The 27,707-nt window shown below is 44.1% G+C and overlaps 1 non-coding gene and 1 pseudogene across 1 annotated transcript; one reads left to right on the forward strand and one right to left on the reverse strand.

Annotated features, from left to right (window-relative positions):
- Positions 1-10,748: 10,748 nt before the first annotated feature.
- LOC144457221 (U6 spliceosomal RNA) lies at positions 10,749-10,855 on the reverse strand. The gene has a single exon (XR_013486547.1). It is a non-coding gene; the product is annotated as a U6 spliceosomal RNA (small nuclear RNA).
- A 6,545-nt stretch (positions 10,856-17,400) lies between these two features.
- On the forward strand, positions 17,401-26,548 carry LOC144456521 (SUN domain-containing protein 2-like; annotated as a pseudogene).
- The last annotated feature ends 1,159 nt before the right edge of the window (positions 26,549-27,707 follow it).

Below are 27,707 nucleotides of genomic sequence, written 5' to 3' on the forward strand. Positions count from 1 at the left end.
CAGGTTCAGCATATCCTGCTCAAGGTGATGAAGCTGGCCTCTGAACTTGGGTAAGCATGCTCTTTTAAATTTGTAGTTTCTCATAAGCAACCCATTGTTAGATTCTTTCTAATCTATGTTGCTATCTTTTTCCATTGTATGGGAAAGTTCAGCCAACCCACTTTCACAATTATGATTTTCAGTTATTTGTTTCTCTTTTTTCCCATTTTCATGCTTTTCCCTTCCTTTCATTCCTCTTTCTCTTAAAGGAGAATAAGTAAAGATGCAAGCAAAGAGTGTGCCTGGAACCAATGCTCTATGCTTGATGAAATCTAGTTCTTCTCCCTTGTCCTTCTCCTCTTTCCTTTGCCCAGAGCTCAGTCACAGGTTCTTAACCTTTTCTTTTCTTTTAAACTCCTATTTGCAACCCATCCTACAAGGTTAGAGTTTGTTTTGCTTATGATTAATCCCTTCCTGAATCTACCCTGCCTCTTATTTCTCAGTTTTCCCTGTTTCCTCCTCTTTCCCTTTTATGTGAGGTGCATTTTCCTATTCAACTCTACATGTATATTCTCACCTCCTTTGACCAGTTCAGGTAATAGCTAACATTTATATGATGCCTACTATGGTCCAGGTACCATGCTAAACGCTTTACACATATTATCTTCTTTGCTCCTCCCAACACTGTTATTATCCCTATTTTACAGATGAGGAAACTAAGGCAAATAGAGGTTAAGTGACTTGCCCAGGGTCACACAGCTAGTGTCTGAGGCTGGATTTGAACTCAGGTCTTTGTGACTCCAGGCCCACTTCTGCTCTATCCATTGCCACAGAACTACCTCAATGGAAGTGAAGTTCAAGTATCACCTGCTTCTCTTTGACTCTCCTCCATGTTTGTGCACTCAGATTATGTGAGATAATTTCTCCCACTGTTCTTCCTTTTCCCCCAATTTATTTCTTCTCCACATCTTTATACCTTTTCCTTTCAAGATCATCAAAACATAATAAAACCACTCCCAGGCCTGCCCTTTGACTTATTTAACTCTCTCTGTGACCTCTGATGACCTTAGGGTTTTGAGGAGACACTTGTGTTATCTCCCCCTTTTAGAATGTAAACATTTAATATTTGTGTAATTCCTTCATGCTTACCAATGTATTTACTTTTCGAAGTTTCTCTTGACTCCTTTGCATTTCAAAGTCTTTCCTCAGCGCTAATCAAAAGTACTTGGAAGCCCCCTCTTTCATTAAAGGTCCATTTCCTCCCAGTAGGATTTTATGTTTTTGGTTGTGAACCTGTATCATTTGCTTTTGGAATATCATTCCATTTTCTCCACACATTTAGCAACTGCTAAATCTTATATTTTGGGCAGCTAGTTAGTACAATGAATAGAGTGCTGGCTTGATTCAAGAAGACCTGAGATCAAATCTGGCCTCATATACTAGCTGTGTGGCCCTAGGAAAGTCATTTAACCTTGTTTGCCTGGGTGGTTCCTCAGTACTTAAATTCTTGCTGTTTTTTTGTAATTTTTTTTTTTGACCTGGAAGTTCTAGCTTTGGGCTATGATGTTCCTGGGAGTTTTTGTTTTGGGGTTTCTTTAAAGAGGTACCTGATGGATTATTTCTGTTTTTACTTTGGAGCTTTTTCTTGGTCCTGTTGAAATGTACTGTATGGTTCAGAAAGTGCTACATTAACTCTAAATTCAAGAAAGGTCCAAGTGAATGTACTGTGGCTTGGGGGTAGGTTTTTTTTAGAAATATTATCAAAAGTAAATTGGCATTTTAAACATCTCCTGGTGGCTTTGCTCTGTAACAAGTCTCAGGACCCTTTCTACTATACACTCTTAAAAATTACTGAGGACAGCCAAAAGAGCTTTTAGTTATGGGAGTTTTATCTATCAATATTTACTGTGTTAGAAATGGAAATAACTAGTATTATTTTGAAAACAGTTTTGAAATCAAGGGCTTCCTAAAACCTAAAAGAGTCTCAAGGACCCCAGTGGTCCTTGCAACCATACTTTGAGAACCACTTCTCTACAGAAATTTCAGTCTTTGACAACTTAGAGATACTTTTTTTTAACCTCCTGAGGATCTGTGTGTTCAGGTGTAAGAAATAGCTTGTTTTTTTTTCCTTCTCAAAAAAAGGTGTTTTTTTTAAATTTGGAGCATTTAAAAATTTTAACATACGTATACTAGAGTTATCCCAAGCCAAGTGTTATTTCAGAAAACTGCCATCTGCCCCAAATTCTTCTATATGCATTTTTTAAAAAATCTCATTTTTATTTCTAACTTGTTTTTATGTCATATGATACAGGGGAAAGAATGCTAGCTCCAGAGGCAGAAAATCTGGCTTCAAACTCCACCTTCTCCCTGTGTGACCTTAGGCAAGTCATTTTGCTTTCTAGAGCTTCTGCTTCTATAAACTGAAGAAACTGGACTAAGTCCAGCTTCTAAAGCTCTTCCCAGCTTTGGCTCTTTTAGACTGTTTTCGGCAGTGAACACTACTCATGATTTCCTAGGACTGCATTGGGGCTAAGGTGTAAGAAACATTTGCGGGCAGGTACAAAGCAAGTGTGGTGGTTGTGGAGAATTTATGATCCCCCATCAAGAACTTCAGACTATAAACTTACCTTTGCCTATGCCATCATGATGCTGAACAGTTTTCTACTGTAATAATAATTACAACAATAATAAAATAGTGGCAATAATCATAACAACTCATTTATGTAGCACTTCAAAACACTTTGGATTTATCATCTCATTTTCATTTCATCAATCAATCAACATTTATTAAGTGCCTACTTAATATCTGTGCTAAGCTCTGGGGATACAGTGAAAATGAAGCAAGATAAAGTAAGCTGTCTTAACTAGTAGCCTGTTAACCAGAACTCCCTCTCAACTAGTATGGACACATTCTCCAATGCTTTAATAGATCTGGGATCTCATCAGTGTGGGTTTTTGTTCAGACATGATTCTTTGTGACCCCATATTTTCTTGGCAGAGATACTGGAGTGGTTTCCCATTTCCTTCTCCAGCTCATTTACAGATGAGGAAACTGAGGCAAAGAGGGTTAAGTAGTTTGCCCAAGGTCACAGCTATAGTGAGTGTCTTGAGTCCAGATTTGCACTGAGAAGATGAGTCTTCCTGACTTCAGGCCCAGAGAGTCTGAAATGTTGTGGCAAACTGACATGGGCCAGACTGGCTAGCCTTAATGACCTCAGCAGTTATGCCTAAGCAGAAGACAGCGGAAGGGAGAATCAACAACAGGTCTTAGACAATACAGAACAGTGCCAACTAAGGGACCACCATTCCATTCCATCCAAATATGCAAGAGAAGTCAGAGCCTGGCTCCAACAAAAAGTAGGGAAATGGTAAGAGAACACCTAGCTGCCCTTGATGAATATGTCACCTGGTCCAATTGAACTACATCCTCAAGTCCTGGAATATCTGAGAGAGGATCACTGAGCAACTGCTAGTGAGAGTTAAAAGATTTTGGAAAATAGAAGTTGCTATAAGATTAGAGATGGACAAACATCCTGATTTTCAAAAAAGGAAAGAGAAGAGAGTCTGTAAGTTGTAGGTAAGTGAATTTGATTTCAAATCCTGGCAAAATTCTGGAAAGGGTTATTAAAGAGATGGTTTTTGTTCAGTTGTTTTTCAGTCATATCCAACTCTACATGACCCCATTTGGGGTTTAATTGGCCAAGATACTGAAATGGTTTTCTATTTGCTTCTCCAACTCATTTTACTGATGAGGAAACTGAGGCAAACAGGATTAAGTGATTTGCCCAGGTTCACACAGTTTATAAGTGTCTGAGGCCAGATTTGAAAAGATGGTTGTCAAACATCTAAAAAGAAAAGCAATGATCACAAAGTCTTGCCAGACTAATCTCATTTCTTTTTTTTGATAGAATTACTAAACTAGTAGAAGAGGGACACATTGTGAATATAGGTTACCTAGATTTTAGCAAAGCTTTTGATAAAGTATCTCATGCTATTCTTTTTTTAATAGTATTTATTTTTCCAATTATGAAAGACAATTCTTAACATTCATTTTTACAAAATTTAAAATCCAAAATGTCTCCTTCCCTCTCTCCTCCCCTCCACTCCCCTCTTCATAAAACAGCAAGCAATTTAATATAGGTTGTATATGTGCAATCATGTAGAACATTTCCATATTTATCATGTTGTGAAAGAAGAAACAGACCAAAAGGGGGGAAAAAACCCATGAAAAACATAAAGTAAAAATACTATGCTTTGATTTGCATTCAGAATCTATCATTTCTTTCTCTGGATGTGGATAGCATCTTTCATCATGAGTCCTTTGGAATTGTCTTGGATCATTGCATTGCTGATGAGAGCTAAGTCATTCCTAGTTGATCATTACACAGTGTTCTGACTGTATACAATGTTCTCCTGGTTCTGCTCATTTCACTCATGCTATTCTTTTTTTTCCTTTTAACACGTGTTTTTAAAACTTTGAGTTACAAATTTTCTCCCTTCTTCCCTCTCCACTCACCCTCATCGAAAAGGCAAGCATCATGATACAGGTTATAGATGTGTAATCATGCAAAACACTTCCATAGTAGTCATGTTGTGAAAAACTAAGTATATTTCCCTTCATCCTATCCTACCACCCATTTATCCTATTCTCTCTTTTGATCCTGTCCCTCCTGAGAAGTGTTGGCTTTTGATTATCCCCTCCCCCAATCTCCCTTCCTCTCTATCAACCCCCTGCTCTCTTGTCCCTTTCCCCCCCTTATTTTTCTGTAGGGTAAGATAGATTTCCATACCCCATTGTGTATGTTATTCCCTCCTTAAGCCAAATCCTATGAGAATAAGATTCACTCATTCCCTCTCATCTTCCCCCATTTCCCTTCCACTGTAAAATCCATTTCTTGTCTGTTTCATGTGAGATAATTTACCCCATTCTACTTCTCTCTTTCTCCTTCTCCCAGTATAATCCTCTCTTATCCCTTAATTTTATTTTCCAGATATCACCCCTTCATCTTCAACTCACCCTGTGCCCTCTTTCTATGGATACATATCTGTAATTTTTTCCCCTCCTACTACCCTAATACTGACAAAGGACTCATGAGTTACAAATATTATCTTTCCCTGCAGGAATGTAAACAGTTCAACCTTAATAAGTCTCTTATGATTTCTCTTTCCTGTTTACCTCTTCATGTTTTACTTGAGTCTTGTATTTGAAAGTCAAATTTTATATTCAGCTCTGGTCTTTTCCACAGGAATGCTTGAAAGTCCCCTATTTCATTGAATAACCATTATTTTTACCCTGGAGGATTATACTCAGTTTTGCTGGATAGGTGATTCTTGGTTGCAATCCTATCTCCTTTGCCTTCCAGAATATCATACTCCATGCCCTCTGGTTCCTTAATGTAGAAGCTGCTAAATCTTGTGTTATCCTGATTGCGTTTCCACAATACTTGAATTGTTTCTTTCTGGCTGCTTGCAATATTTTCTCCTTGACCTGGGAATTCTGGCATTTGGCTACAATATTCCTAGAAGTTTTCCTTTGAGGATCTCTTTGAGGGGGTGATTGGTGGATTCTTTCAATTTCTATTTTGCCCTCTGGTTCTAAAATATCAGGACAGTTTTCCTTTATAATTTCTTGAAAGATGATGTCTAGGCCCTTTTTTTGATCATGGCTTTCAAATAGTCCAGTAATTTTTAAGTTCTCTCTCCTGAATCTATTCTCCATGTCAGTTGTTTTTCCAGTGATATATTTCACATTCTCTTCTATTTTTTCATTCTTTTGGATTAGTGTTACAGTGCCTTGATTTCTCAAATTGTCACTAGCTTCCAATTGCTCCATTCTAATTTTTAAGGAAGTATTTTCTTCAGTAAGCTTTTGGACTTCCTTTTCCATTTGGCCAATTTTGCTTTTTAGGGCATTCTTCTCCTCATTGGCTTTTTGGACCTCTTTTGCCATTTGGGTTAGGCTATTTTTTAAGGTGTTATTTTCTTCAGTATTTTTTTGGGTCTCCTTTAGCATCACTCTCAGTTTTTCCTCTACTTCTCTTACTTGCTTCTCAAAATCCTTTTTGAGCTCTTCCATGGCCTGGGACCAATTCATATTTTTCTTGGAGGCTTTGGATGTAGGAGCTTTGGCTTCATTGTCTTCTTCTGGTTGTATGTTTTGATCTTCTTTGTCACCAAAGTAAGATAATACAGTCTGACTCTTTTTGCACTGCTTGCTCATGATCCCAGCCAATTACTTGACTTATAAACTCTTTGTTAAGGTAGAATTCTGCTTCCAATGTGGAGAATGTACTGTCCCAAGTTTCAGGAATTTTGTGCAGCTGTTTTTAGAGCTACTTCTAGGGACCTGTAAATTTACAGTTCTTCCAAGGTGCTATGATCAAAGGGGAGGTGTTTACTCTTTTTCTGTCCTATGCCCTGGTCTATGAGTGACCACAAGCACTCTTTTCTGTCTTGGATCTGTGAGGAGATTTCCTTTCCACAGCTGCTACAAGCTCCACCACACCAGTGCTCCTCCTTGCCCCAAGACCCAGAACTTTGACCCAGATCCAAGCACTGGCAAAGCAAGAGAATCCTGCACCAGCAGAGAGATCCCTGCAATCCCCCTCTGACCAGCCACTCGATTCCCCCTCATTCAGTGGACCAGAAACTCAGGAGGCAGCCATCCCCTGGGGCCAAGCTCAGGGAATGGGGCTGGGACCCCATGCCTCTCTTTCACTGCAGAAACAGATCCTTCCCACAGACCTTCTAAGTTGTCTTTGGCTTTGGTGGGTTGAGAAGTCTGGAAACTACCACAGCTGCCTGAGATTCAGTCCTCTGAGGCCTGCTCCAGATTCACTGTGGACTGCTTGCCCATTCCAAACTGTGCTCCTCTGCCCGCCTGACGTGATATACCTTACTAATCAACCATCCAGGTTATCTTGGGCTGGAAATTTTTTTCACTCTGTCTTTTTGATTTGATTAGAGCCATTTTTAATAGGTATTTAGAGGGGTTTGGGGGAGAGATCAAGCAAGTCACTGCTTTTACTCCTCCATTTTGGCTCCTCCCCCACTCATGCTATTCTTATGGAGAAAAGGAAGTGATATGGATTAGAAGGTAACACAACAAGAAAGATTCAGAACTGGTTGAATGATGAGATTCACAGAATGATTGTTAATATTACAATGTCAACATGGCAGCATGGCTCCAATGTTGTACTCCATGGATCTATGCTTTGTTCTGTATCATTGAATGTTTCTAGCATGACTTAGATAAAGGCAAAGATAATCTGCTCGTCAGACTCCCAGATGACACAAAATAGAACACTGAATGACTGAAGCCAGATCAAAAGGGATCCTGATAGACTAGATTATAGGTATTGGCAAACTATGGTCAGAGGGCTAGATGTGGCCTTCTGCCTGTTTTTGTATGGACTCAAGCTAAGAATAGAGGCATATTTTAGAAGCATATTTAGCATGAAGAAAATGTGATTTGGGAGGAATATGATAGCTGCCTTTAAATATTTGAAAGGTTATTATGTGAAGGGGGATTAGACTTGGTCTGTTTGGAACCTGAGGATGATAGGTGGGAGTAGCAAAGAAGTCAATACATTGATGTCAGGACAAACTTCCTAATAATTCAAGGTAGAGGGCAGATAGATGGTACAGTGGAGAGAGCACTGGCCCTTGAGTCAGGAGTATCTGAGTTCAAATCTTGCCTCAGACACCTACGAGCTAGCTAGCTGTGTGACCCTGGGCAAGTCACTTTACTCCCATTACTTCAAATAAAAAAATAAGAATGATAATTCAAGCTGCACAAAAGTGGAATGAGCTGCCTCAAGGGGTACAGGGCCTTCCACTAGACGCTGGGCAACCACTTGGGTACATTATATTGCCAAACTCTGGGGTTCTGTAACTCAGACGAGAGGATTGATGGGTTCCATGATAACTACTTCCAAGTATTTAAAAGGTTGTCACATTGAAAAGGAACTAACTGGGGCAGCTAGATGATGCAGTGGATAGAGCACTGCCCTGGAGTCAGAAGGACCTGACTTCAAATTTGGCCTCAGACACTTACTAGCTATGTGACCCTAGATAAGTCACTTAACTCCTATTGCTTCCCCACCCCCCCCCCAAAAAAAGAAAGAAATTAATGTTATTTCTCTTGGCCTTAGAAAGTGAAACAAGTTTCATTGACTAGGAAATGCTAGTGAGTTGATGTCAGGAAATCCTTCCTAACAATTAGAATGCTTGAAAAATGAATTCTATAGTCTCAGGAGGTTGTCGATTCCCTGTTGATGGAGGTCTTCAAGCTGGGGTTGTATGATCCTCGTGTTGGGTATGTTATTGAATGTGGTGCAGTGCATAGGGCATTGGACTTGGAGTCAGGAAAACCTGAGTTCAAATCCTTCCTCAGACTGGCTGTGGTGACCCAAGCCACTCAACTTCTATCTGGCTCAGTTTCTTCATCTATAAAAAAAGATAATAACACTTACTTCCTAGAGGCATTGTTAAGGATAAAATGAGATATTTGTCAATCTGTTTGCTAATCTTTTTAAAAAAAATATTTATTTATTTTTAGTTTTCAACATTCATTTTTATAAGATTGTGAGTTCCAAATTTTTCCCCCTCCTTCTTCCCTCTCCCCAAGACAGCATGTAATCTGATAAAGGCTATACACGTACCATCATATTAAACATATTTCCATATTAGTCATGTTATAAAGGAGAATCAGAATCAAAGGGAGAAACCACAAGAGAGGAAAAAAAAGAGAGAGAAAATAGCATGCTTCCATCTGCATTCAGATTTCACAGTTCTTTCTCTGGATGTGGATGGCATTTTCCTCTTTAGTCTTTTGGAATTGTCTTAGATCATTGCATTGCTGAGAAGAGCTAAGTCTATCAAAGTTGATCATTACACAATGTGGCTGTTACTGTGTACAGTGTTCTCCTGGTTCTGCTCACTTCATTCAGCTTCATTCACTTTCTTCACTTCATTCATGTAAGTCTTTCCAAGTTTTTCTGAAATCTGTCTGCTCGTCATTTTTAAAAAAATTAATTTATTTTTAGTTTTGAACAATCACTTCCATAAGCTTTTGAGTTTTAAATTTTCTCCGCCTCCCTCCCCAAGACAGCACACAATCTGACATAGGCTATACATATACATTCCTATTAAACATATTTTCACATTAGTTATGTTGTAAGGAAGAAATTAGAACCAATAGGAGGAACCACCAGAAGGAGAAAACAAAGCACAACAGAAGAAAAAAAAATAGCAAATGGTATGTATGCTTAGATGTGCATTCAAACTCCACGGTTCTTTCTTTGGATGTGGATAGCATTTTCCCTCATGAGGCTTTTGGAGATGTCTTTGATGCTTGTATTGCTGAGAAGGGTTAAGTCTATCAATATTAGTCATCACACAAGGTGGCTGTTACTGTGTACAATGTTCTCCTGATTCTGCTCACTTAACTCAGCATCAGTCCATACAAGTCTTTCCAAGGTTTTTCTGAAGTTTTCTTGCTCATCATTTCTTATGGAAAAATAGTTTTCCATTGCTTTCATATACCACAACTTGTTCAGCCTTTCTGCAATTGATGAGTATCCCCTCAATTTCCAGTTCTTTGCTACCACAAAAAGAGCTGCTACAAATATTTTTGTACATGTGGGTCCTTTTCCTATTCTTTGGGATGCAGACCTAGAGGTAGTATTGCTGCATCAAAAGGTATGCACAGTTTTATAGTCCTTTGGGCATAGTTCCAAATTGCTCTCCAGAATGGTTGGATCAGTTCACAACTCCATCAACAATGCATTAGTGTTCCAATGTTCCCACATCTTCTCCAACATTTATCATTTTCCTGTTTTGTCATGTTAGCCAGTCTGATAGGTGTGATGTGGTACCTCAGAGTTGTTTTAATTTGCATTTTTCTGATCAGTAGTGATTTAGAGCATTTTTTCATATGACTACAGATAGATTTAATTTCTTCATCTGAAAACTGCCTGTTCATATCCTTTGACCATTTATCAATTGGAGAATGACTTGCATTCTTATAAATTTGACTCAGTTTTCTACGTATTTTAGAAATGAGACCTTTATCAAAGACACTGGCTGTAAAAATTGTTTCCAAGCTTTCTGCTTCCCTTCTAATCTTAGTTGCATTGGCTTTGTTCATGCAAAAACTTTTCAATTTAACATAATCAAAATTATCCATTTTGCATTTCATAATGTTCTCCATCTCTTGTTTGGTCATAAATTCTTCTGTTCTCCATAGATCTGACAGGTAAACTATCCCTTGCTCTCCTAATTTGCTTATAGTCTCACCCTTTATGGCTAAATCATGTACCCATTTTGACCTTATCTTGGTATATGGTGTAAAATGTTGGTCTATGCCTAGTTTCTGCTATACTATTTTCTAGTTTTCCCAGCAGTTTGTCAAATAGTGAATTCTTATCCCAGAAGCTGGAATCTTTGGGTTTATCAAACAGTAGATACTACTGTGTCTTGTGTACTTAACTTATTCCACTGATCCACCACTCTATTTCTTAGCCAGTACCAAGTATTTTTCATGATTGCTGCTTTATAATACAGTTTTAGATCTGGTACAGCTAAGCTACCTTCCCTTGTATTTCTTTTCATTAATTCCCTTGATATTCTGGACCTTTCGCTTTTCCAGATGAATTTTGTCATTGTTTTTTTCTACCTCTATAAAATAAGTTTTTGGTTGTTTGATTGGTATGGCACTGAATAAGTAAATTAATTTAGGTAGAATTGTCATTTTTATTATATTAGCTAAAAATATGGAATGCTTCATGAATTTGCATGTCATCCTTGCACAGCATCCATGCTAATCTTCTCTGTATCATTCCAATTTTAGTATAAGTGCTGTCAAGGCGAGCACCTCTTTGCTAATCTTAAAGAACTATATAAATGCTTTGTTGTTGATGTTCAGTTGTTTCAGTCATATCTGACTCTTCGTGACCTATTTTGGAGTTTTCTTGGCAAAGATACTAGAGCGGTTTGCCATTTCCTTCTCTAGCTCATTTTACAGATGAGGAAACTGAGGCAAACAGGGTGAAGTGACTTGTCCAGGATCTCTCAGCTAGTAAGGCTAGATTTGAACTCAGGTCTTCTTAACTCCAGACCTGGTGCTCTATCCACTGTGACACTCTGGCTACCTGTATATATATATATATGTATGTATGTATGTATGTATGTATGTATGTATGTATGTATATGTATATGTATATGTATATGTATATGTATATGTATATGTATATGTATATGTATATGTATATGTATATAGCCTGTATAACAACTGCATAGAACCAAGTCACAGTCAGAAGGAGGCAGGCACAACTGGAGAATGAAAAGGAAAAGGAAACCCCTGAGCTTGTAAACACTGGCCCCCAAGGAATTCAGGGGAACCATCTGCTTTGATGGAATCCAAGAATTACTGACACAGGTTTGGAGAAAATCTAGCTCAATTCTGTCATTCACAAATGAGGGAATTGAGGTCCAAAGGGAGTATGTGGTGGGGGTGGGGTGGGGAGTGAGCAATGCCTTCCTTTGTTTTATAGCTTCATATTAAAGGGAGAAATGAAGATGGATTGCTGGGTTTGTGGTTGTGGGTTTTTTTTCCCCCCAGCGGAGGAGTGAGGAGAGAGAGATGAGGGAGATAGGGAGAGCAGAGAGGACTGCAGGAAGAAAATAGCAAGAAAAAAAACCCACAAGGGGACAAGATAGCTTGGGGGTAGGGAGATTGTCTGGGGTCCAGAGAAGAAGAAAAAAGGTTAGAGGGAGAATATTCAAGAGGAGCAGCATGACCCAATGGAACGGACGACTGATCTGGAGTCAAAGGACCTGAGTTCAAATCCCACTTCTGCTGTTTGGGCAATGCCCTTAATTTCTCTGGGTCACAGTGTCTACATCTAGAAAATGAGGGGTTGGACTAGATGGCCTGTGAGGTCTAGTCTGAGTCTAAATGTGAATCAAAGTAGATTCAATGGAGGAGTGACATATGAGAGCTGCCTTTAAATATGTGAAGGGCTGTCATATGAGGAGGGATTATCTGTTTGGCTGGCTCAATTTAAGCTTGATGTCAGGACCAATCTCTGATGGAGAGGAATTAAGGGTGAGAAAAGACAAAGGAACCCCTCTCCCTCCATTTGCAATAAGTAAGAATAAGAGAGTCAGGATGTGTATGGAGAAGGCCAGAATTTGAAATAAGCAGAAGGAACATAAAGAAAGAAATCAAAGGGAAAAGGCACTCCAGAGGTTGTTATATAAAATTGATTCAAACCTCACCCCACCCCCAAGGGTTCTATAAACCCCATAGGAATACATGCCATATACATAGTATGCAGGGCAAAGTGCAAGCCAGGTTTGAGGAATAAGAGCTAAAAAATTATGCAACGAAAGGCATGAGAAAATGAGTCCATTGCATTTACAGGAACCATAACTGTATTGAGTGGATCTTTTTTTTTTTTTGAGACAATTTGGGTTAAATGGCTTGCATAGGGTCACACAGCTAGTAATGCGTCTCAGGCTGGATTTGATTTCAGGTCCTCCTGGCTCCAAGGCTAATGCTCTATAGGCTGTGCCACCTAGCTGCTCCTGGGATGGTCTTTTAAAATTTGTTTAGTGGGGATTAAGCCTAAGCCTGGGAGCACTGGTTTGGAGAGGTCTACCTTTATGGAAAGGCTTTAAGTATGGACTTAGATGGCATTCTGTGCTACCATCACTGGGAAGGCAGAGGAAATGACTGGTTTTTAGTGCAGGAAGCCTCCTCCTCCCTCTCCTGTCCTCCCTAAGCTTCTCACTCCCTAAGCTGTCTGTAGCTAGCCTAGAAAGGTAGAGCCAGCTTAGCACTGGGGAGAGTCTTAGGATATCGGGTTAAATACTGCAGAAAGGACTGAACAACAGGGAAGGACAGCCAGAGAGCCCAGTGAGACCTCTTAGTGGCCAAGCAACATAGCTTTGGGGAGTCTGGTCACATGTGTGACTTTCTGTGTATGTTCCCCTGTGGTTTAGTTGTTTTCAGTCATGTCCAACTCTTCATGATCCCATTTGGGGTTTTCTTTGGCAAAAATACTGGAGTGGTTTGCCATTTCCTTTTCCAGCTCATTTTACAAATGAGGAAACAGAGGCAAACAGAATTAAATAACTTGCCCAGGGTCACACAGCTAGTGTCTGTGGCTGGATTTGAATTCAAGGTTTCCTGACTCTGGACTTGGTATTCTTCAATGTGCCACCTAGCTGCCTAATGTTTTCCTATATATCCCTTTATAGAATTTCATGCAGTATTAAAGGTTGCTAGAGGGCAGCTAGAAGTGGCACAGTGGATAGAGTGCTTGGCTGGAGTCAAGAAGACTCATCTTCTTGAGTTCAAATTCATTCTCAGACACTTACTAACTGTGTGACCATGGGCAAGTCACTTAACCCTGTTTTCCTCAGTTTCCTCATCTATAAAATGAGCTAGAGAAGGAAATGGCAAACCACTCCAGTATCTCTGCCAAGAAAACACCAAATGGGGTCATAAGGAGTAGGACGTGATTGACAAAGCACTGAATAACAGAAGTCTTAGGACACAGCATGTTCCAGAGGGCCTGGGACAATGACGCTATGTCAAGAGGTCGAAGACGACTTCATCCATGTCACCTTCTGAGACCTCCCCCGTTTTCCCAATGGTTCATGTGTCAGGGGCCATGAGAACCTGGCAGTCTATCCCAAGGGCTCATTTAACAGGAGTGACAATCAGCTGTCCTTTGGCTACGCTTGCCATTCCTGTAACTCCCAAGTCTCCCACACCATCCAGGGCCATCTCCAGTTGTCCTCTTCTATATCTTGCCACTGAACCCAGATGGCTCCAGAGGAGAAAGTGAGGCTGGTACACAGCCCTTCCTCACTCAAATCCAATTCCCTTGCAAGTCATGACATCACCTTCCTAATGTCACGGTCCTCATTGAGAATGAAGGACAAGCAACAAGAAGAACAACCGTCCCTTCCCTGGCCACTACTCCCCTATGGGTGCTGTATCCTCCAACTAGAATATAAGCTCTTCCTCTTGTGCTTGTATCTCCAGTGCCTTCCTTACAGTGTTCAGTACATAGTAGGTGCTTTCTCCCAATTTATTACACATGCTGTGTTCACCTCCATCATTTCATTTGCTCCTGTAACATGGAAAATGTGATTATAGAACAAGAAGCCTCTGGTCAAAAACAAGATTATGGATCATGGGAGGGAGTTTGAAAAGTTGGAAGTGGTTCATCCAAGTGAGGCATTCACATGAAGGTGTTGGGACTCACAAGCTTTGTCCGTTCTACTCAGACACCCAAAATGACTGCTCTACATCCACATTCATAATCCCATGTCCATGTCAGCCTGACACTTAGGACTCTTGTCTGATGACAATGCCCCCAGCCCCATCGGCTTCTTTCAAATCTTATCAGACATTCCTCTGCTATTCTTCTCTCCAACAGTAGATGTCGCTAAAGCTGAAAGATTGGATTTTCAGTCCTGGGGGGGGGGAGGGGGGAAAGCCAGAAGAAGTCCATGGGAGTATAAGGCTGGGTCCAAGTTTATAGAATTAAAGACATAGAGCTGGAAGGGACTTCAGAGACCACCTAGTCCAATTCCCTTTTTATATGGATGAGGAGACTGAGACCCAGAGAAGCTGAATGACATGCTCTGTGTCAGACAGTAAACATCCCAGGAGGGATTTGAACCCATGTCTTCTGACAGCAGGACCAATTCAGTGCTCTTTCCACTGACCACATTGTCCCCTGTCTCCAGTTTACATGGTTAAAGAGCTAGTGACAGGAGAGCTACAGTTATGCCCACATTTATGCAGATGAATAGACTAAGATCCAGATGCAGGTTTTTTTTGGGGGGTGGGGGAGAAGGCAAATAGGGTTAAGTGACTTGTCCAAGGTCACACAGCTAGTAAATGTCAAGTATCTGAGGTCATATTTGAACTCAGGTCCTCCTGACTCCAAGGCAGGTGCTCTATCCATTGTAACACCTAGCTGTGCTGACAGAAAATCAAGTGGGAATAATTACCTAGAAGGGCTCCACCCAGGATAGGCGCAGAGGCATGGTATTGGTACTAGACTAGGGCAAGCTTCGATGTAGGAACTTGGTTACTAGTAACCCAGTAGAGGGGCAGCTAGGTAGTGCAGTGGATAGAGCACCGGCCTGGGAGTCAGGAGGACCTGAGTTCAAATCCAGCCTCAGACACTTGACACTTACTAGCTGTGTGACCCTGGGCAATTCACTTAACCCCATTGCCTAGCCAAAAAACAAAAACAAAAACTAGTAACCCAGTAGGGGACCAGAACAGTTCTTGAAAGGGTCACTGAGTAGAGGCTGTTCATCGGATCAGAGGTGTAGACAAAGAAGGGATCTCTGATGCTGTCCAGTACAATCCCCTCATCTTAGAAATGAGAAGCTGAGGCCCAGTGAAGTTAAAAAGTGACTTGCCTACGGTAATAGAAGTAGTAACAGGGGTAGGATCTGAAGTACTCTTTCTATTGTACCACATGGCCTCTATTGGCTATGTACATTAGCTTAGTTGATTTGTTCAGCTGCAAAAATGGCTGATTTTGCCTCTGGGTGACAAAAATTCCAGTGTCTTGATTCCTACATAGGGAAGGAGATAAGGAAGAAAAAAAGAAGGAAGGAAAGGAGGAGGGAAGAGGAAAGGAGGGAAGGAAGAAGGAAAAAAGGAGGGAAGGGAGGGAAGAAAGGGAGAAGGGAAGAAGAAAGTAGAGGAGGGAAGAAGGGAGGGAGAACGGAAGGAGAGAAGGAAGAGAGGAAGGAAAGAGGGAAAGGAAGGAGGGAGGAAAGGAAGGAAGGAGGGAAGGAAGAAAGAAAGGAGGGAAAGAGGAGAGGAAGGAAGGATAGAGGGCTGCTAGGTGGTACAATGGAAAGAGTGCTGAGCCTGAAGTCAGGAAGATTCATCTTCCTGAGTTCAAATCTGGCCTCAGACATTTACTACCTGTGTGACCCTGGGCAAGTCACTCAACCCTGTTTGCCTCAGTTGCTTCTTCTATAAAATGAGCTAGAGAAGGAAATGGCAAACCCCTCCAGTATCTCTGCCAAGAAAACCTCAAATGGGGTCATGAAGAGTCAGACATGACTGCAATAATCCAACAACAACATAAGAAGGAATGGAGAGAGGTAGGAATGAGAAAAGGAAGGAAAGGATGGTGAAAGGGAGGGAAAGAAGGGAAGGAAGGAGGAAGCACTTAATAAGTGCTTACTATGTTAACTATGAACTGTGCTAAGTTCATTTGATCCTCACAACAGCCCTGTGAGATAGGTTATTGTTATTATTCCTATTTTACAGATGAGGAAACAAGGCCCTCAGATAGTGCTCTATAAGCTGAGAAAAACCAGACCAACCCCAGGGGCTTAACCAACAGCACCCTGTCTTCTTATGGTCTCAGAAAACATAAGGGTGCCCTGCACTCTATTTTATATATCCCTGGACAGGTAGCTGTTTGCCAAACTATTTCACAACTATATAAGCATTACTGTGCAGAAAATCACGCCTATCCACATACTAGCGTCCCTCACCCAGCTTAAACCCCACTCTTCTGAGCAGCCTTCCTTAACCACTCCAGAAAAGGGAAACATCACTGGGGGCTCAAACCCTATAGCATTTATTATGTGTAACTGCACGCCAATGTATATTGTATCCTTCTCTAATTATTGCACATTTGTTCCTCTTGTACCAAACAGATTGTAAATGTCTTAGAGCTGAAGGGAACCCTAGGTCAGCTGGTTCTACTCCTTCCTTCTACAGATAAGGAATCTCAGGCCCTGTCTGAGGTCATATAGGTGCTAAGAAGAAGAGTCAGAATTCAAACCCACATGTAATATGCCACCCCCCCCCAAAAAAAATGAATCATTGGTAATTGCATTGAGAAGCATGGCATCTATAACTACAGAGAGGAGAGTCCTTTTATACTCTGTCCTGATCAAACCACATCTGGAGTGATTCAGAGACCATGAATGAATGAATGAATGAATGAAAAAAGCATCCTACGAAGCACTAACCATACATACGAAACATTGCAATAAGTGCCAATGATACACATAAAAAAGCAAGATGGTGCCTACTCTCAAGGAGTTCACATTCTAATGGGAGCAATAACACATACAGTAGGTTTCAGTTGGAAAAGTCCCATGGTCTTTAGGGTATGACAGCAAAATGGATGGTAATGCTCCTTCTTTAATGTCATTCTCACTGAAAAATCCTGTAATTTTGTGATGGTGAACCATTTGATTTGGGTGCCAAGGACTCTAGTGGCAATGATGTCCTTTTCTGGGTCTTCAGTAGCTGTGGCTGCAGAACCCAGTAGGGCAATTGTTGGGCTGCATGTCCTGGGTTGTATTGCAACCTAGGATGATGCTGGCAAGGCTGAGCTGAAATCTGGACCAATGGTTTGGGAGTTCCTGCCACTCTCAGGACCCTTGGACTTATTGGCCAGTTGGTCAACAGTCAGTGTTGGAGGTAGTTGTGGAAGGTGGGCTCTCTTCTCAGGGATTACTCTCCTGAGTAATTGCCCTGGTGCCTGAGCTGGAAGCAACGTTGGTGGCTTGAGAGACACTGTTCTCCCCAAAGCCCAAGAACTAGGAGTGTTTAGCAGATAGAAGGGAAAGACTTGGGGGGAATTGGTGACTATCTTCAAGTACATAAAGTGTTGCCATACAGACTAGGCATTAGATTTATGATTAGATAGAGCAAGGGGCAGCTAGGTGGTGCAGTGGATAGAGCTCTGACCTTGGAGTCAGGAGGACCAGAGTTCAGATCTGGCCTCAGATACTTGACACTTACTAGCTGTGTGACCCTGGGTGAGTCACTTAACCCTGATTGCCTCAGCAAAAACAAACCAAAAAGATTAGATAGAACATCATGATTTTAGAGCTAGAGGGAACCAGGGCCAGCTGGTTCTACTGCCTCCTTCTACAGAGAAGGACTCTCAGGCTGTGTCTAAGGTCATATAGGTACTAAGGTGAAGAGTCAGGATTCAAATCCACATCCTCCAGTGCTCTTTCCATAGTCACTGTTCTGTTTGGCTTTAAAGGGCAGAATTAGGGAGTGAAGGGAACAAGCATTTATTAAGCGCCTATATGCCAGGGGCAGCTAGATGGTGCAGTGGATAGAGTGCTGGGCTGGGAATCAGGAAGACTCATCTTTCTGAGTTCAAATCTGGCCTCAGACACTTCTATCTGTGTGACCCTGGGCAAGTCACTTAACCCTGTTTGCCTCAGTTTCCTCATCTGTAAAATGAATTGGAGAAGGCAATGACAAACCACTCCAGTATCTCTGCCAAGAAAACCCTAAAAGGGGTCACAAAGAGTTGTACACAACTGAAAACAACCTGACGATGTGCCAGGTACTGTGCTATGTGCTTTACAAATGTTATCTCATTTGAGCCTTACAACAAATCTTGAAGGTAGGTGCTATAATTATCCCCATTTTATTGTTGTTGTTCAGTCTTTTTTCAATCATGTCTGATTTTTCATGACCCCATTTGGGGTTTTCTTGGTAGAGATACTGGAATGGTTTGCCATTTTCTTCTTCAGTTTATTTTATAGATGATGAAACTGAAGGAAATGGGGTTGAGTGACTTTCCCAGGGTCATAACAGCTAGGAAGAGTCTGAGTGCACATTTGAATTCAGGAAGATGAGTCTTCTGATCTCAGGCTCAACACTCCATTCACTGGGCCGTCCAGCTACTCACCTCAATTTTACAATAGAGAAAATTGAGGCAGTGCTCAAGTGACTTGTACAGGGTCACACAGACAGTGTCTGAGGCTAGATTTGAACTCAGGTCTTCCTGACTCCAGGCTCAACAATCTACTCACTGCCTCACTTCACTGGCTCTTTAGGCATGACAGGTGGAAGCTTCAGAAGAACAGCTTTAGAACCAAAGAAAGGAAAAATTTCCTAATGATTAGAGCTGTCAAAAAAATAGAAAGGGCTGTCTGAGACACTCATGGATTCCTTTTCACTGGGAAAAGCAAGGACAGGTTTGAAGAGAGGATTCTTGTGCAGATCGAAACGGCCTCTGAGGTCCCATGTACCTTTTTGATTCTATGACTTGGGGAGATTTTTGCATCTTTTACTTGCTTGTTACAAAGGCAAAAATTGTGCTGGGTCCTCTCTAAATAAACATCAACTGATTAATGCCATGCTTTATTTGTATAAAACTTTTTGTACTTTAGAAAAAGCACATTCTCATTCATTATCTTCCTATATCCTTATGATCCCTGTGAGTCTAGTTTGCTAGGTAGTGATATTTCTATTCATAAATTGGGACATTGAGGCAGCATGGAACAACAGAAGAAGAAGTGATTCCAGAGTTGGAAAATCTGAATTCCTGAACAACCTCTGACACTGTGTGACCTTGTGAAAGTCACTGAATTACAGTAGGCCTCAATTTCCATATCTATAAAATGAGGAGATGGTTCTAGAAGGCCCCTAAGGTCCTTTCATCCCTAACCCTAACCCTAACCATGATTGTGACTTAATCCAAATCCTAAACTTAAGTGCACTTGAACTCTAGTCCTAAGATTAACCCTAATTGCACTCCAACCCAATTCCTAAACCTAACCCTAATACTAACCCTAACCCTAATTCCACTCTAAACATAACCCCTAACCCTTACGCTAATTACACTGTAACCCTAAACCTAACACTAAACCTAACCCTAACCCTGACCCTAACTCTAACGCTAACCCTAATTGCACTCCAGCCCTAATCCTAACTGAAATGCTAATTGCACTCTGATCCTAACCCTAACCCTAATACTAACCCTAACCCTAATGACACTCCAAACCTAACGCTAACCCTAACCTTAGGTGCACTCTAATTCTAACCTAAAACTAAACCTAACCCTAACCTTAACACTAACCCTAACAATAACCCTAATCCTAATTGGGCTTTATTCCTATACCTAACTCTAACCCTAATGCTAACCCTAATCCTAACTCTAATTGCACTCTACACCTAAACATAAAACTAAACCTAACCCTAACCCGAACCCTAATTGCACTCTGATCCTAACTATAAGCCTAACCCTAACCTTAACCCTAACTCTAATTACGCTCTGACCCTAACTGTAATCCTAAACCTAATCCTAACCCTAAACTTAACCCTAACCCTAACCATAACACTGAACCTAACCTTAACCCTAACCCTAAGTGAACTTGAACCCTAATCCTAACCCTAACCCTAATTGCACTCTAACCCTAACCCTACCTCTAACCCTAATACTAACCCTGACCATAACTCCACTCTAACCCTAATGCTAACCCTAACCCTAATTGCGTTCTAACCCTAAACGTAAGACTAAAGCTAACACTAACCTAACACTAACCATTTTTGTTGGAGACATCTCTCTACTGCTTCCTTTCCTCATAAACAAGAGAATTTCCTCTCCCCCCTTTGACCCCAACTTTTGGCTGCTGCTGCCTTCTCCTTCTGAGAACAGGAACTGAGGAGAGGCAACTCTGAGCTTCGGAGAATACTGGAAACCCTAAGGCCTGAAGCTGGGCAGGGAACAACCCCTCTCAGCTACAGACCTCTTCTCCCTGGCCCCAAGGCCCACGGTTCTTAAGTTGAGAAGCCAGGTGGGTGAAGGGCTTGTGGATGAGGAGATATTTTCAGCTGACTCTTAGCTCCTCTCATACCTCATCATGGTGGCTTCATTTGGACAGAGGCCCTTTACTGGCCCATGGTTGCTGGGGCTTTATTCAATCCTGCATTGCACATGAAAAATTACTCATCTCTGTAAGGAATAAGAACAGCGAAAGAGGGCTTTGGCTATCATTTCTTTTCATCCTCGAAGTCTCCAGCAGTCTCATTCCCTTTCAGGCCTTTCCCCTTCCCTTTCTTTCTCACCCTTCATCTTTTTCACCCTTATATCTTTGCTCTTCATACTTGCTGTCCTATAGGACTATAAGGAGGAAGTCCAGTAGGGTCAAAGGCCTCTCACCAGCCCCTCACCTGGCGCTTTGCACATGTAACACCCAGGGATCTTCCTCAGGGTAGTTCTCTGAGGATGACAGTGCAGGTAGGCATCACTTCTTCTGCCCTGGAGCTCCAACCACAGGCATGGCCCCATTTACTTCAAAGGGTGTCCCATAGAGGGGGGTGGGACAGGTATCACTCAGATAAGAGACAAAGAGAACTCTGCAAACTGGCTCCAGATGGGGGTGTGGAGGGTGGAGGGGGAGGGGCTTAAGCCCCCAAGTTTGGTTATCTCTCCTTCAGGGTGGATTGTCATTTCTTCCCTTCCTTGCAGGGCACTCCCTTACCCACCAGCCTGGCTCTGCATCCACCTTCAAAAATGGTGTCTCCCAAGTTGGCATTTTTAGCTAGATGGCAATAAACTTTTCAGGTACGTTCTGTCATCGGGTGGGCACAGGGCCCAGGGTAGTGCTGCTGCAGTGTACCTAGAAGACCTTCTTCATGCCTATGCAGGGGCAAGCTGGGCCAGGGTGGAGTAACTCTAGTACACTGTGTGCAGATGGGCGTATTATGGAAGTATCCCCAAGCACAGCTGAAGGGATGTGGGAGGATGCAGGAGCAGAATAGCAAGAAGCAGCTGCAGAGTTAGCAGGCTGGGAGGGGACTAGCTCTGGGAAAGGATGGCCTTGCAGGGTGAAGCCTTTGAATCCCTGTGCTGGGACCTTTACAAGTTGGCTCTTTGCAGCATTCCAGTGGTGCCTCAGAAACACCTGGCACTGCCTGACCACTGCTGCCTCCCTCTAGGACTTCTTTCTGTTAGTCAGGTCAGTGAGGCCTACCTGGGGCGTGGCACAATCTAACATCCACAGTCCTCAAAGTCAATTTACCCTTCAGCTTTGCCCTGTTCCTTTTCAGCTTTTTGAGATTTTTGTGCAATGAATCTTATGATAGACTCAGGTCAGGGCCAGGGGTGTGCTGGAACCAGCTGGAACCTGCTTCTGAGAGTCAGCTGCCAATTAGGGCTTCATTGAGTGTCTCCACTGAAGAAGATGATGGGAGAAGTGGTTTGTGTGTTCCTTGCCCTCCTCCAGAGCTGGTTGTTCAACATTTACAGCACATGCCAGCCCCATTCCTCTTGGCTTTTTAGGGAAATGGGTTGGCTCTGATTAGGAGTGGGACTTTCTTCCTGAGTATCTTTTAGGAGCTCTCCCCTCAGTAGTTCATACCTCTGATCACAACTGAATCTGGTGAGTTCATCTCTGCTAGTCTGAGGGTCCTGAGTTCCCAGGGACACTCCCTCCTTTGGGGTTCCAGTCCAGAATTTTCTGCCCAGTCTTCCAGGTCTCCAGGCCATGCTTGCAGTTTCTCTGTGGAGGAGCATGGCCAGGTTTCCAGGCTGCATCCAGGGCTGAGTCCAGGAGCCTGTACAGCAGGGGTGGGGAACCTGAGGCCCCCAAGCCACATGTGGCCTTCTAGGTACTTGGGTGCGACTTTTGGACCGAGTCCAAGTTTGAAAAATCAATCCTTTGCTGAAGGGGATTGGTTCTGTGAACTCTGGCCACACCAGAGGACGTAGTGGAACACATGTGTCCTCAAGGCCCACAGGTGGCCCAGCCCTGCCCTGGATTCTTGGGGTCACAGGCTAGGCCAATACTGACCAGCCTGCCTCAGCAGAGTTTAGTCCTGCAGCTCTTCCAAGTCCAAACTGAGAAGCATTGTAAGGACTTAGGCAAAAGAAGACTGCCTACTTCATGAGCACCATATTAACCTAGTTCTGATGGAGGCCTGATAGGGAGACACCTTCCAATGGACCTGTCAAAGGGCAGCATGACACCTTGCATAACAACATGAGTCCCTTTCAGAAAAGCCAAGTTTTCTCCTTCCACTTTATCCCAAGGGCTGTCCATACCAGCCCAGCTCTCCTTTTCTCGGGTACCCAGGGGCAGAGGGAGGAGGTGGGAAGGGGAAGAGTGGGCCCACCCTTTGGGTTATTTCATTTGCCACTCAGGGAGGGTGTCCCAGGAGCCTGGGGTGGAGAAAGGCAGGCGCTAACATCTAGTCCTTCACCCTGATGAAATCCAGGAGCTTTTGCACTCGGAAGAAGTTGCTCCTCTTTGTCTTGGGGATGCTGTTGCTTGTGGCTTCTCTGGCTTGTGGTGAGCCTTGTGGAGTAACCAGGGTGGCCACTCCAGATGGGTAGGAAGGACAAGAGCTTGGGGACAGGGCCGTCAAAGGAAAGTTTGGAAGACAGAGCTTTGAAGGGCAGCCTTTAGGGAGCTAAATGCATCCAAGCCCTGGGGAAAAAGACCCAGCCCACATATGGGCAAGCTCTCGAGCCTCAAATGTAAGAGTTCTGTCCTCTCTCTCCTTCTCCTCTCCAAACAATCCAGCAAACCTTTATTGTGCATCTTGTGTATGTGGCCCTCAGAGCCTCATGCTGCAAGGTCAGGGTGGCCATTCTGACCACCTTGAGCATATCAGGGGCAGGGAGGTGATTTATCTGTGCCCTTAGTGGTCACTGACCTGGCACCGGAGGGTGGGGGTTTGGTAGAGGAGCTGAGTCAGGAAGGAATCTGTTATCTAAGCAAAACACACAGCAGGTCTGGAAGGCTTTGACCCTTGTCATTGGTGAGAACAGAGAGGGCATTCCTCCCTGCATGATCCCAGAAGGGATCTTGGACAGGAGCCATGACATCCCTCAGCCCATACTGTGAGATCCAGTCCAGCTCGGGAATGAGGATACCACAAGCAGACATTCACCAGGGGCTGTCTGCAGTCAGCCTCTCTGTAGAGCATTCTGGTCCTCATTCAAAAGGGACAGGGCCATGTGTTGACCAGGCTTGGGACCACAAGCAGCACTTGTGGGTTCAATCTCCATGTCTTCTCCCCAGCTGAAACTTATCCCTCGCTTCTGCCATCATCCAAAAGTATTTCATGACTTTGGAAAGGATCATGAGAGAGGGAACCCTTTCCTGAAGGCTCTTGGGGTGGGAGTGGCTCCAGCTTTAGCCTTCCAGATCATGGGGCCCCTAGCGCATCTGCCTTCCTTGGGCTGGGATCCCAGCTCACATAGACGTGACACTGTCATACTGAGTCTGGATGGAGGTGCTCACCCTGGACTTCTTTGCCTTCTGGCACCTCAGCCTCTGCCTCAATTAGCCTTTCCTCCCATTTGCTAGGTGCTTGGTATTTCTACCCCTATGCACTACAGACCTTCCACCCTGCTATGCTCTCCTGGTGGGCAGCCAAGGGCAGCAGCAGGAGAGAGGACCATTGGGAATCAGCACGGTCCCTCTCATATTTCCAGGTGAGCGTCCAGCTGAGTGTCAGGAACGCTTTGTACAAGATGGCCAGACAACCCACTCACAATCTATTTCATTCCTCTCAACCCAGTGTGGGAGCTAGGATCAAAGTTCAAGCTTTGCCACTTGCTGGCTTTCAGACCTTGGACAACTCAATGTCCACCTCTCTAAGACTCAGCCTCATCGTTTTCCCCCCTTCCATTGAAATCAGTTGCCTCCCACAAAAGGCCTTCCCCAGCACCTTGTCACACAGTGGAGTGACCTTGGGAACCCGGGGAGTCTCCAAAAATTGGCCACCACAGCCCATACTTCTACACTTCACCAAGCTGGGAAGACAAGGCCATGTGCAGATCTTGTTGGGTGCCCACCAGCGGCTTATCCACCGGGGCAGTTAGGAGAGCTGATGCCCCGGCAGCGCTCCTCACCTTGAGGGCTCCCTCAGGCCATCTCTGTGAACTCCCAGCCCTCAGGTCTCCCCCCACTAATTTCCCTGTTGCTCTTTCAGGTGCCAGCCTCATCAGTAGCCGTTCATCAGAGACCTATGGCATCAGGACGGAGTGGTCTGGCCATTTCACTTTGTTTGGCATCCCCTTGTAGAGCTATTTCCAGTCCCCAAGAGTCATCCTCTAGGTAGCGCTGAACAAAGTTTCCCCAGCTTGCCTCTCTATGTCTCATCTCTCACCCTCCTCTGTGGAGGCTGGGCTCAGAAGGCAAAGCGGCCCTACGACCAGGACCTGTTCCATCTGCTGCCTCCTTTCATCTGCCTTGTCTTGTGCCCATAGCCAGATTTCTACCCTGGCAACTGCTGGGCATTCAGGGGCCACCAGGGCTTTGTCGTGGTGTGCTTGTCTGCACACATCCAGCTCACTGCCATCACCTTGGAGCAGGTGCCAAAAGCTCTGTCCCCAACCGGTGACATCCCCAATGCCCCAAATGACTTTGTCATCTTGGTGAGTACCTGAGCCTGACAGCTCTCCTTTCTAGAGTGGCGGAAAGTGGTTTCTTAACAGCAGCATTGCCAGCTGAGGAATGTGACGGTGTGCCCATTTTACACGTGTGACATTGAGGCTGGTCTCCTGACTCCAGGTGCAGCCCTTCTGCTCCTCCCCCTCTTCTTCAAGAGGAACCAGGAAAGGCCATGACAGCAGCCAGAACAGTCAAGATTACACTGCTACCATAAGGACCTTTTCGACAGCAAGTTGCCTCCCTGGCCACGTGTGCCATGGTAGAGCTGGTCTGGGACAGTGACCACCATCCCCTACATAGTCACCACTCAGGGCAGAATTGGAACATCCACCTAAGGAGGATTTGCGAGAAAAGAGGGAGCCAGAGCAGAAGGTGACAAATGGAGGGATGAGGGACACTTTAGGATCCAAATCCAGATACAGATGAAGAAATTGAAGCTCACATGTTTTAGTGGTTTGTGCCAAGCCATTCAGAGGCTTAGGGGAAGAAGCTGAGAGGGAGGCCAAGGGCTTGGAGGGCAAAAGTTCTGTCTATTGAGTTAGTGAGAGAGATGCTAGCAGGTGAGAGGATCAAGGAAGGCAACCTCATGGTGGCTTTTGTTTCTTGTCCTATCCCCTCCCCAACTTATCCTGCTGCTGCTGCATCCTCCACCCTGTCCTCCTCCGCCTCTTCCTCCTCCCCCACAGCCTCCCCACTCCTTTCCTTCCCTGCATTGATTGGGATTCACGTGCTACCAGCATGATATTTGTGCACAGCCCTCACATCCATTCATCTGACCCTCCATCCCCTCCCTTTGCTTTTTCTTCTGTACAGGGGCTAAATGAAGATTCTCAGGCAGACGGGGTGGCCCTCGGGCAGTTCACCTATGATAATGCTGGGGAGGCCATTCAGACCTTCCACTTGGAGGTATGGAGGGATGGTCCCACAGCAGTCCCCCAGTGACCCAGGAAGGCTGGTGATCTGGAAGGCAGGATCACTGGCCACAGGGCTGCTGTGGTTTTTCAGTGGCTGCAGTGGAAGCCAGGACCCCTCGGATCTGATAGGAAGCTGAGGGAAAACCTTGTGGCTTAATTGAGCCACTACTCTTTGAAGGAAGACTGGGGCACAAAGGCTGTGGGGGCAGGGCTTCCACCAAGGGATCTCAGGCCTTCCTGACCCCACTGTCTTCTTCCCACAGGACAACGACACAGCCCCATGCCAGCTGATAGAGCTGCGAATCATCAGCAACTGGGGTCATCCTGACTATACGTGCATTTCCCACTTCAGGGTCCATGGGAAGCCTGCCACTTAGCCCCGCCCCACCCTGGTGCCTTCACCCCTTCCTCCTTCAGCCACCAGAAAGCAGTTCCCTCACCTCCTCCTCCCTGCCCCCACTTAATGTTTTCTGGGCACTGTGCCTTGTGGGAGAGAGACAAAACCTCCATGGAGCCCTCTTGCCCTACCAGGCCTACTGATATGTGGATAAGACAACCGGCTGGGCCTTTGGTTCTGACAAGGCCAACAACCTGGATTTGGGGGAAGTTTTAACCCAAGATCACCTGGAGTGGCATTTAGAAACAGCTAGTCACCACGGGTTGTAGCCATGGCTAGTTGGCCCCTTGTATCCGCTGGGGCTTCATTTAAACTGCACTGGAGGGTTTCTAGTGTGTGGAAAGTCAGTATTGTTAGATAGAACATTAGTCATGGGTTAGATAAAGCTGAAAAAGAAGGGGGCTCAGAGTGCAGCCAGGGGCCATGGGGAGAGGGCCTTCCCTTATACTACTGCTACCAGGTTTCTCCTGCCTGCCTCAGGGGCCCAGAGACTCTGCTTTTCCACTTTATCCATGCCTTCTTCCACCTCCTGACCTGAAGCTCAGTCACTATGGTCTCTCCTTTGGGACCATCTGCTCCAGTGGTTATGGCTATGGTGGGGAGGAGACTGGCCAGGAGCCTGAGGAGAAGGGTCCTTCCCTGGCCTGTTGTAGGGTAGGCAGTGAGTCAAAGCTGCTCTCTGTCTCTGAGGTGCACCTGACGTGGCCCAGGTGCCTCTACAGGGAAACAGGGCATTGGAGGCTCATCAGGCTCTTGCTCCGAGCTCTGATTCTAGTTCCTTTTGAGCTTGGTTAGCATATGGGCAGGTATTAAGTTTATGGGGATAGCGTTTGGGTTGGGGGGAGGTTTTTGGAGTTAAGGCTGGTGTGGGAGAGGGAAGGCAAATTTTTTGGTCCACTGAACCTCAGATTATTATGCATATAGATACAGGTGTTTCTATTTGTACATAGATCTAGTTCAAGGTTCTTTTTTATCAGATAGAGCAGCTAAGGGCTTCATTCCTGGCTACCTCCCTGTAGGCCCAGGGTTAAATTCGCTGTAGTCCCAGATTTCTGGGGTGGGGCACCCATCAAGCACTGATGCCCACAATGGCATCACAGTCCTTTCTCCCTCTTACCGTCAGGAGGGAAGGCAGCGGTTCACACCACAGGTCTGTCTGCTGGTTCCTGAAGTCAGCAGAGAGGCTCACA

Source organism: Phascolarctos cinereus, unplaced genomic scaffold, assembly GCF_003287225.1.
Source record: "Phascolarctos cinereus isolate Bilbo 61053 unplaced genomic scaffold, phaCin_HiC Scaffold_4;HRSCAF=312, whole genome shotgun sequence".
Classification (NCBI taxonomy): domain Eukaryota; kingdom Metazoa; phylum Chordata; class Mammalia; order Diprotodontia; family Phascolarctidae; genus Phascolarctos; species Phascolarctos cinereus.